The sequence below is a fragment of the Parus major genome, chromosome 1 (genome assembly GCF_001522545.3).
Source record: "Parus major isolate Abel chromosome 1, Parus_major1.1, whole genome shotgun sequence".
In the NCBI taxonomy this organism is placed as follows: domain Eukaryota; kingdom Metazoa; phylum Chordata; class Aves; order Passeriformes; family Paridae; genus Parus; species Parus major.
In genome coordinates this window covers 95,204,232-95,216,431 of record NC_031768.1, presented here as the reverse complement: position 1 = coordinate 95,216,431, position 12,200 = coordinate 95,204,232, and positions in this window count along the sequence as shown.

Here is a 12,200-nt window from a genome sequence, read left to right as displayed (position 1 = left end):
ACATAAATAGTAAAGAAAAGAGCAAGGACATGATACACTGGAGATGGGATGATTAAACATAATCTTCATAGACCCATAAGCTAAACAAGCACTTTAGCCAAGTTTCACTCACTTTAGCATAGTTCCACTAAAGGTGACAGTACAGAATACTCAGAGATGTAGAATAAAGGCAGAAAAGTAGGATCACTATAAAACAGGGACTAAAATGAGGTGGATCAAAAAGTCAAAGTGCTTATGCAATTGATGTGTCCAAATCATATTTATCCAAGCATCTCTAGGAAAACTACCATATGGAAATACACTATGATAGCAATAGCAAAAATACTACCTACACATCAAAAATACCAGTCAAAATTTCAGTGACATATCCCAATCAATTTGAAAAGAAGCAATAACTGAAGTTACAGAAATAAGGGGGCATGGTAAAATAAAACTCAAAATAATTTAATCTGAAATAGGTTGGCCTAATCTAACTTCCTTTCCACAGTGTATTTAGACTTGAGCAGAACATCTGTTATATATAAATCTATATGGGAAATGACCTAGACAATACGACTTCATAGGAGCAGCTACACAGCAAGGCACTGAAAGGAGGTAAATATGGGTGTTCTCAAAGATGGATTTCATAGCCAGTCTTATTCAGCAGTATTTGTTTTAGTGGACTCAGCAGAAAGAATTTGAAGGCAGTTAAGTAATATGCTGAGAAGACAAAGCTTGTGAGCATTGCCCTACAATAAAACGTGATAATTAAAAGGAGTTTGGAGAAAAGGTATGAAATACTGCAAAGGAGAACAGCAGCAGTAAGGACTGGGTGGGAAATGCAGGTAGAAGATGGGAGGGCATCAGTTTGACAAGAAGGAAGACATGAGTGAGCTATTTTATCACAAGTGATAGTGAGCAAAGGTAATTGCACAGGCCACTGCATGGGGAAATATTGAAATGTCCTGTGGAGCCCTGTGGGCACTCTGGTGATCCACATTCCCAAAAATGATGAATTTAAGCTATTTAAACTGGAGCAGGTGCACAGAACAATTTCTAGAATGATCAGGGAAATATAAACCTTTGTTAAAAAGAGAAACTGTTTAACAAATGAAGGCTGAGAGGGAATATAATTGCTCTCTATAAACATATCAAAGGGGTAAACGCCGAGGAAGGAGAAGAGCTATTTAAGCTAAAGGCCAGTATTGGCACAAGAACAAAAAGGTAGAAGCTGGACATAAATAAGATTAGGCTGGGAGCATGATTTCTAACCATCGGAGGAAGGGAATTCTGGAGAAGCATTAAGGGGCACGAAATTCAGGTATTTTACAGTGGAGCTTTATTGGTTTGGGGAGGTAACATAGTAAGGTGACTGCCTGGGACTGCAGGAGGCTTTAATTCAATGAGACAAAGAAATCCTTTCAATCCTGTACCTCATAAAAAATAGAGAGATCTTTCCTGAGCAGGCTGAACATGCTGGTATAAATCAGCTGTGCTCATCACAGAAGCATCTCTTCTATCATGCACAGTGCAGGGCACAACCATCCTGATGGGTCCTTCAGGACAACATGTAATAGGACTCTGCCATTCCTGTTCCGTGCCTCCTACCAAAGAAATCCTTCACAATTCTCTCTTGCTTTACATGGCTTTATATTAACATGTATGTCCAGAGGAAGGCACAGCAAACACAAACATACTTTACAGCAATTAGAACTGATCAAATCTAAAAATCAAACCCATTAGGAAAAGATTCTACAATTTTGTATTACTGTTAAGATGTGGGTTTTCCCCCACCTCAAAGTGATGCCTTAAGTTTTAGCTTTCATATTTTTTAGATTCTGTACTGCATTAGAATATAACTCTGAACTTCACACAAAGTGTTAGCAAGTTCTCCTCACAGTTTAGTTAGACAAAACAACCCTTTTCCAGCCCTAGAACCAAGGACACCATTGCAGCTTCGGGCCCAAAAAGTGACAACAAATTGAGGAGAGCAATCTGAGAGGATGGGACTTCACAATCTGAAGCTGTAATTGGACAATTAACCCCAATATATAAACAGGCCAAAACTTATAAAAGGCTGAAAACTCATGACCCCTCATCCATCTTGGTTGTAGCCTCAGCCAGGCTCTTGTACTGCCCAAGGTGTGTCCTTTGAAGGCCTTCTTAATAAATACCTACTTTATTCCTTTAACTCTCTCTAGCCTCTGTTCTAGGCAGCCTCTCAAGGCATCAAAATTACTTCACAGAAGACCTTGCTTAAAATGAAATTAATTATTATGAAAGTTTCTGGCTAAATATCTATTAAATGCTGTAAGAATTATTTTTAAAAACTCTTTATGTACTATTTTTATTTAAAGAATAGTTTTGATAAATTTTGATTAAATATTCTATTAAATTTGCAGTAAAATATTTGAGAAACCCTTCTAATGAATTAATAAATTTTCTAAGAGTTAACAGTTTATTAGGTGTCAGATGATTTTTTAACAAAAAATATGTTTTTGTGAGAATTTAGAAATGCCTGACACATATTTTCTGCCCAGAACTTTTCCAAGGAGAATAATTTTGAGTCCTATACTACATTACAAAGGAGAGCATAGGGAAAGGAAAATAATTCAATCTAAGGGAAAACACTGCATTAATATAGTACCAGACCTCAAGCATCCAGACTCCAAATCCCATCTCTTTTTACCAAAGAATATATTTCCGAAAGTACTCATGCAAATATATGAAAACAGTGAAATAGTTTTTCTATCTAAGGAAAAAAGTGCTATATTATATACTTTGCAAAACTACATAGCTATTGAAAGTTCCTGCTGCTGTGAACAAGCTTCATTTTCCAAAGACTGACAGGCCTGGTTATAATGATGGTAAATGCTGAGAAATTAAATTTCAGTAGGAGACAGAACTTAAGTAAACCCCCAAATTCTCAATGAAAATCATGGAAGCACAGCAGATCTCTGCAGGGGCTCAGGAATTACAAGAATTCTAGTCAATTCTTGCATTAAGAGGTAAAATTTACTGCAGGTCAGAAGGGTGATGAGCAGTCAATGAATCACTTAATTTCTCAAAATACAGCCTAAGTAGGACTTAAGTGGGAAGGGACCTTTCTTCTGCCTGCCTGCCATGGGACGGAGACTCTTCCTATAAAGGTTTTTGCAGAGTGCACCCCAAGTGCTGCTGTGGGGGCCGTCCAGATTGGGATGAGGTCTATGGGACATCCAGCCAAGTCTTGCTTGCATTCAGAAATGAGTCAGCAGACAGAAAGCAGCTTTCTGCTGAAATTAGCTCAGGTGTGTTTGAGACCTCCTTCTGGACTACTGCAATATCCCAAAGTATCAGGAAGCCTCGTTTGAATTTGTGGCTTAAAATTAACCTTAAATCCACAGCAGATGAAAGTCCTAATATTTTTTTAGTGTAGTTTCTTTATTGCCACTCACAGGGGGAAAATAAACAAAAACAATCTTGACAGGCCAGTGGTAGGACTCTGGATTTAAGGGAGTTTTAATGTTACAGCACTTGTCAACAACATGTTGTTTCCTTTAAATGCTATCATAAAAAAAAGAGAAAAGCAAATTAAGCTATCAAACTATCATTCTCCAGTGTGTTAACAGCAAGCACACAAGGAAAAGAAACCTGAAACCTTTTATTTACAGGAGTGAGGCAGGAATTTGGAGCTTGCCTCTAATAGGGGGGATCAGGTACAAGCCTTGGAAAGGATAACAAGGTTCTTCTGTTTTCTGTGTCCAGGTCAGGTTTTCCAACCATCAGGATAATATTAAAGGCAAGTGAGGTGGATGTTATGTTAATGAACTGCCTTACAACTCTTAGAGAGGGTTTTTTTTTCATCAGCCAACTTCCCTGTGATCCTGATTTCCCATATAATCTTGATTACAAATCAAGTCATTTCTCCAATGCCTCCAAAAATCCTCTCTAACAGCAATAAATAATTCATGTTTGATATACCCAGAATGCCAACAGTGACAGCAAGTTTCATAGGACTGATTTCCAGGTGCAAATGGAATGCTGTGGGTTTGGATATTTTACCCCAAGAATTCATTGTGTGTGCCATTTTATCTCTAAAATCTATAAACTGAGATCTGGAGAAAATGCAAAACTTGTAAATTCTAGTAAAAAAGGCTAACATTGATCAGCTTCCTTGGGTATTCTTGATTATGGAGAGTTTTCAGAAATTCCTGTTATGGGAAACATTTTGTTGCCAGAGAAGAGCTTGGGTTATCACCTGGATGTGCATCCAGGGTTAGGCATAAGAGATAAAGTTTCAAAGCATTTCAATCTCAGTCAGACTTTTCTTGTTTTGGTGAGTTTCAATCATAGAATTTACATTTTTTGTAGTAGCTTTTGTGGACTTTAAGGGTTCCAGCCACTAGAAGTCATATATACACAAAAACTTTCAAATCAAGGACTCAACAGACAAAAGAAAAATCTAACTTAGTTCAAAATATCTCTCCTTTAATATTTCTCCATAATTAACCTTGTTGTCCTTTTGTAAAACCCTGTCACTAATGTAGTCATAGAAAGATGTGTATATAAATTGCAGCATAATGGACTTTTAGAAATTAAGTCATTTAACAAACAGAAATTCTAGACAAATACTTTACATTAGGCATTTAGGACTCGGTTTGCTAATTAAAGCAGATAATAAATATGTTCACATGAAAGGCATCCCATATGATTTCTTGTCTCAACTCAGTAGTTTCTATTATTTCAGTGCTCTAAAGCAAAATCGTATTTATCATAACTAATTATCCAGATAATTCCTTGAAATGGTTCTTTCATTTAATTATCCTGTAACTCAGGGTCTTCTGTAACTAACAAGAAGAAGCTCAATAAACAGACAATAACTTGCAATCCATACTATCAAAGCTGCTCATCTCCAAATCTTCAATAAGGAGACATTATATTTAATAACTGGGTGCCTCAAGAAGAGGCCCACTGTGCAAGCATTTTAAAGTTGTCATTTCCAGTAGCCTGTGTTTGTTTGAATACTTCTTTATCACTGACTTTACTTGCAGTTACTTTCTTCTATTTGATGCTCTATTTTCTGTTTGTCCTGACCCACAAATTTTCCATATAGATCAGACAGATTTATAAACCTTGCACACTGTGTAGGGCACAGAATGCTACACAGAAAACATTCTAGGCTGATTAATGGGTTTGTGCACCACATTAAAAACATCTTGTTTTTCTCCTGCTTCTTTTACCTTAGTCCCTTTAGGTAACTTAATCTTGCCCATCATATAATATTTGTCTCAAGGTGCCTATTTTCTTCATTTATCCTCTTTTCCCCGTTTCACTGCTCACTTGCCTTTCTCTCAGAATGCACTGGGAGGTCTGTGCTGCAGGTGGATTCATCTTCTCCCTCTGTGCTGATGCCAGGGAATGAAGATACAACCTGCTCAGAACCTGGGGAGAAGCCACCTCTCAGGTCAGGGCTCTGTACAGCTGTGTGAAGCAGAACATATTAACCAGCAGGAAAATCACAGGGCTTATCAGCTGCACCCTGACATGGGGCAGATGAGAGAGGGTGGGATGAACATTACAGCAGAGACTTCTGGAGCAGAGGTGCACAAAAAACCCTCAAGGCACTGCTAGAGCAGGGCCAGCTCCAGCACAGCCAAAAGGAGCTATAGACTGCTCACATGGCTCATAAAACCTGGCACAGATTAGCCCCAGGTCCCACAGTATCCCATAACAAAATTATACAAAATTCACCTGACACTATCTACTGGCACTGATGCTGCCACTTTTCACCCACAAAACAGCAGTTTTGCCCCCATCTTTTATTCCTTAAATAAGGGACACATGCTCACATCAGTTTTCAGTCTGAACTGTAATGCAAGGGTAAATCCTTCCCAGGCACAGGAGATATTCTAGATTTGTACAAGCACAGAGAGGAAAATTTTACCTTTCCTAATGAAATGTAACATATCAAGTGTTTTTATCAGTCTAGAACTTCCTAATTGTAACCTGAGGCCCTCTTGTTTATTTAAGGGTCTCCTGGGATACTGCTGGCTCAAATATCATTGATCTCACACACACACACACACACACACAAATAAATATGCATCCATAGCCTCATGATATTATCTTTTGCTTGCAAGAGATCAAGACCAACCAGAGTGTAAATTAACTCTGTCAAAGCTGTTCCAATATCCTGTATGCTGTGCCACCCTCTTACACTTAAAATCAATGTCACAAAAGGTTGACATCAGGAGCAGAGCTGGTGTGCCCCAGGGTGTCTGCTGTGAAAATCCAACACTAGTCAATGAAACCCTGTTAGTTCACTGCTTCAGTTTACAGCAAGAGTTCTACTGATTAAAAAAAATGTACCCATGTCGCCTTTTTCTACACAGTAAAGTGCAATGGCCAGGGTGAGAGCTGATAACCTGATGGAAATAGGAAAATATTGTACAGAATACAAAAGTTACTGACAAACTCCTAAGACCAGAGGCAGAAATAGAGAGGATATTTTTGCCTATGTTACAGTAAAGAATGGGTGCTTTGATTGCCTTCTGCTTTTTATAGATTGCCTTAAATTTCCCAGAGAACTAGGGAAGAGAATTGTTTGCAAAGCAAGTGAGTCTAATGCTTAAATCAGAGAGATCACAGTGACTTTTTGGGATTAATATGTTTTATAGTGGACCAGTCTTCTGGTGAATATTTCAAAGTACAGAGTGTCATCGTGTCAAGGAGGACTTTGCTGTTAGATTGTGCTCCTGCTCAGTGCAAGAGCCTTTATGGGTCCACAAGCCACATCCCATGCTCTTCCTGCAAGAACTCCCTGTAGGAGAGTGCAACCTGTGGTGAGACATATCTCAGGGAAAGACAAGTGTTTTGTTCCTCTACATATTCCTAGCAAATATGTCAGATAGGACAAGGGGAAAAAAAAAAAAAGACGACCCACCATCAAATTAACAGAAGATCATGAGCCACACCATGCCAGGATGGTGCTAGCACCAAAAGGGGCAGAAACCACCTGTATCTCAGGCTACCAAGGACAGACAGGTCTGTCTCGTCTCCTGCTTGGCATCAAGGACACTACAAGAGCCATGATCACTATCAGCACTGAATTGCTGTCCTCTCCTCTTTTGCTCTGACCACAAAGAAGCAGATTGCTAACAAGACAACCCATCTCCAGCAGAGATCCTAAGGAGCCAGGAGCCAAGTGCTATTGTGCTGGGAAAGGTGCCATCATGTCTCCCCTTCCAGGTAAGACACAGCTGAGATATCTGAAAAGCTGGAGCTTATCTCCTCTCTTGGGGAGTAAATTGCCCAAAAGGAGACAGAGGGTTGGCCCAAGCCATCATTTAGAAAATGGATCATTCGACAGGGAGAAGTGAAAATCAGGAGAGAAAGCTCAAAGCCCCAGGTACTGTCCCAAACCTTCATCCCCACCCCCAGGAGGCACTTGAGCACCAGGACTAAGGAAGCCTGCAGCACAGATGGCTGTATTGGTGCCTCAGCTTCCCTGCTGGCCATTGGAGAGTCCCAAAGAGCTGAGCCAAGAGGTGCAGCTCCAGCCTCGCCTGCAGAGCCTGCTGCTGGCTCCACACATCACCTGTACCCTCCCAGAGCTGCACCTTCCACTTACAGGGTTGTGCCTCTCCCGGGGTGGCACCAACCCCACCCTACATTAGTGCCTCAGCAATCACTTTGACTGTAGCAGAAGAACCTTCCTCACAGCACAGGGTTTCATTCCTGAGCACCAGCACTGCACTGGGTAAAGCTGTGGTGAATCTGTTGTTTTCCTTTGATCCAGCTGTACCATGCATGAAGTTCAGACACTTTTTCTCCCCAGCTCAGTGACTTATTGAAGAAGATCTTCCAGCTCCACCAACAGCTCCTCTTCACCAACTTTCTTTTAGCTCAGTAGCATTAACAAGCAGTTCTCAGCCAGCTGGACTGTGAACCTTTCTAAATCCTGCTAAACACAGTGAGCACTTCTGAAGGTATGTGGCTACCACACACAAGCAAGTACACCAGACCTCCACAGATATCAACCAGTACCAAAACACCTACTAGCCAACCCCACTGCAAATGTCAAAAGATGTTGCCTCTTTCTCCAGCTAGTAAGTGGTGCAACCTTCTGATTTAGAGCATTGTAGCAACTGGGATTCACTCAGGACCATAATTCTGCTTAACCCACTCTTCAGTAAGGTTGCACATAGGAACTCAAGTCAGCCTATGAACAGTCCTTGCTTCTTGCCTTTGAAAAACTCAATGACAAACAATTTTGCACAGAAGACAATTCAAGGACAAACTAAAAGACATGAATATTTCACATTTAAATCAAGGCTTTCAAAAATGTTCTGTCTATTCTACTGGGTTTGTATTTTCCACACACCTGGATACCTGTGCAAAAACATGGACTAAAACAATATTTCATGGGACAGTACCCTGCTAAATTTCATATCCAGGTCTAAAAAATTTAATTCTTGACCTGCAGTGGGTCAATATAACTCCTTGCTCCAAGGGACTCTATCTACAGGCAAGAAAATTAATCTCCAGTAGTTTTATAATATAAGTGATTTCTGCTCTTGTGTGATTAAAACACATTTTCTCCTAAAATTGACTACATATTAGTCTCTAACAGAGCTAACCAGCAAATCTTAAATCTTCTTGGACTTTATGATTCTTCTAAAGCAAATCAGTGAAGTCACCTTTTTGTTGCTTCATTAATAACAAATATAAACCATTAGAAGTGACCGTATGTTCCTGGAGTAGCCAGTGTTATTAATTCCCAGCAGGGGATGCTTTTTTCACCCTTAAAAAAAACCAAACACTGACTGCAAAGACCTTTTAGCTAAAGCAAGATCTTCTTCACTTTATAGAAACAGCTAAAGTTTCTCTAAGCTTTCTACAAAAGGAACAAAGGGAAATTGCAGAAAACAAACCATGTACCAAGACCATCTTTTTATTATATTTCAGCTGTCTGCTGAGCTGACTAGAAGGGCCTCCACCAGTATCCTTACCTACTTCTGCCACCTCATTCCTTCATACAGCATAAGGATGGGCAGCCAGGGGCACCTTGGTTGTGTTTGGCAGAGTTTTGCATGCTGCAGGTGTTTATTCACACAATGAATAAACACCTGCAGTGTGTGCTGTGGCAGAGTCACATTCACCAACACCCCCAGACAGCTCAGGGCTCCGGCAGGTGCAGCACACACTTCCCTCCCAGCAAGCAGGATCTGTGAAAAGCATAAAACATTAGCCCTCCAAAACCTTCATTAGCTCTGTATTCATCTCAGGAGCCAGCTCAGGATGCAGACACAGTGCTACAAAGCTCTCAAACAATTAATTGCACGTGGGCTGTCCTGTGTACCAGGGACAGTCATCAGACCTGAGCGCCTGGAAGCTCCTGTGGGGGTTGAAAGAGCTTGGTTTGAGTTTTCTCTTGTATCACTTCCAGCTGTTGAGCAGGTTTCTCAGGTCCCAAGGCATATAAAGAAGCCTACCAGACCTTTTTGCCTGGGAGGATGAGCCTCTCAGAGCCACTTTGCACACTGCTGCCACATAACCTGTTTTCCATAATCAGCATGCATTCTAAAACACCAAATATAAATACAGGGAGCATCCACATGCATAAGGAATAAGATCATTCTCATTTTCATTTGTCTTTTCATAAGGAAGTTTGCTTCATCACAATGAATTAATTTGCTAATACATTTTCCTTTAGGGCATGTATGTTTCCTTGATTGAATTGGTTATCAAAATTTATTATAGATTAAGACCCACCCCCCAACATGTGCAAGGCCTTGATTTATTATTAAACACTCTGAATTGTGTGCCTTTGTAAAATGGACATACTGTGGATTTAACTTGGATATGTTGTTAGTTCACTAGCAATGAAGCTGTGGATATCAGACGCCGTTTGCATAATTTTGGTCATTGCAGAACTTGCTGTTCCTATAAAGCTAACCAGTGCAACAATTGCCCTCTTCAGTGTAAATAAATTTGTGGAACCCTTCCTATTATGCTGTGGAGACAAAAAAAATTTCTCCTTGGACAGTGAAAAGGAAAGAGGCAGGATGTATGGAGCTGTAGAGGGGGGGAAAGGAAAAATTCTTTCCCCAAATAAAGGAATTTATTTGTTTTCTTTCTCTTTATGTGTGGCACTTGAGTTAGCCATTTATTGTCCCCTGAATTTTATTTCTGACTTTGCAAAATGGTAAATGTAATGTTGAATTATAAATCTAAAGCTTTTCACTCTGTACCTCAGAGGGCTGAGGGGAAGATGACCCAAATAATGTGTATTCAGAACAGCACTCTCAGTACCAAGCTGTGAATGAATGAGTTCAGGTAATGAGAAGAGGAAAAATTGCTTTAATGCAGTCTGGTCCAGATGCATGCCAGCTTAATCCAGCTGACCTAGCAAGATGTACTTTTTGGAATAGTAAAAACAGCCAGAGGATCCCTTAGCTTTTGCAGAAATAAGGAGAAAAATGGGCATTAAACATTTACCAAATCACAACCCTCTGCAGTTATTTACTATTGCAAGTGTGGGAAGGTGCCTCTCAGACAAGTTATGTATAAAGGTAAGAAGTGGTCACTTTCCATGAAAGAGTAGCCCTGGACTGAGGCCCTCCTGACAAGACCCACCATTACTGTTAAACTCACTTTACACTGTGCATGCACACAGGGTTGCCATCCAGCCAGAGATCTGTCTGCAGGAGTGGCTGTAAGCTGACACACGGGCTGGTTTTTCTTCCCAGAGCAGCAAAGCAAGCAGCAGATGAGCTGAGATCTGCCAGGGGCCCAGAATGCCCACAAAACACAACAGGAATAGGTGTAAGACAATTTTTTTGAACTCTGTGGCCTGCTTTTACACAGATTTGCAGCAAGTTTTCTCCCCATCACATTCAGTGTGCTGCTTTCAAAACTGAGAAACAATGAGGTGTCCTACCACGACCAAGTTAACACCTGTAAACTCCACAGCTTGCAGTGCAGTGCTGTAGAGTGGACAAAATGCCTACTGAAAATCAGGTTACAGCAAGGCATTTGAATACAAGCTTAAAAACACACACTTGCTATTTACTCCCCTGGCATTCTGACTGCATGTTTGTCTATGATTCCTAAGGCACTAAATTTAATCAGAGAAAACAAACACCAATATTTCCTCCTATTGTGCTCAAAATAATTTCATTAATTCTCACATCAGATACAGCATGTACCTTCTTTTTCAAGTTGGTTTAACCTATCTCTCCCTGATTTGAGTGGAGGTAAGAGCTCTGGGCAAATAATTTAGGATTAAGAATTCAAGCTCTGTCTCAATTAAGTTAATCCATACATATGTCACAGAAACATTGCCATTTACCTATAGTGCAGGTAGCTCAGCCACAGACTGTTTCAGAAACTGTTTAAGTTCTTCAGATATTTGTCATTCTGCTGTAGTCCACCTGTACCCCACCAGGGGCTTCATATCTCAAATACTTCAGCTGTACCTATTTTATCTATGACAAAAGTTCAAGACCAATTTACCCAAGGAGCTGTGCTTTTGTTCAATACCTACTTTGACAGTTCACTTTTCATGAGCATGTGATCTGTACAATACAACTGAACAGTAAAAAAGAATTGCCTTAGGAGCTGTGAGTTTAGCCAGCTATGAGTATGACAAGGTAAAAATGTTCCCTCTTATTACCCCTGATTAAAACAATAAAAAAACTTCAGCATCTTCCAATGCAGGTCTCTACCTGTCTTAGAAGTTTAAGACAATTAGTTTCAAGTTTTACTGATGTTTCTTCCACTTCTAGCTGGACTTTTTTTTCTGGCAACAGTTTGACCCAATGTCCCCAATTTTTCTCCCAGGTTCTCACAATCTCAGTCAGAGGTGTTCTCACATATGCCCATTACAATCAATCAGACATGTACTGTGTCCAATGCTTGCCTATAGCTTTGCTGTTAAATCCATTGAATCATGGACCTCCTGCTGCTGTGAAATCTGACATCTTCCAATGTCTGGAACCTGCAAAATGTAAGACTAATAATATCAACAATAATATCAACAACAAATTAATCCTGATTCATTTTTTTCTCCAGCTTCAGTTTTCTTTGAGCCGACTTCCTACAGAAAACATCAGCATATCCTAGATAGCACACTGAAATGCCATTCCTGGAGTCACTGCCCCTCTCAAGGCACTCCTGTAGCTGATTTCTCCACACAAATGGAGTGTGTGGCAGGTGCCCAGGTGTGTAGACAGGGT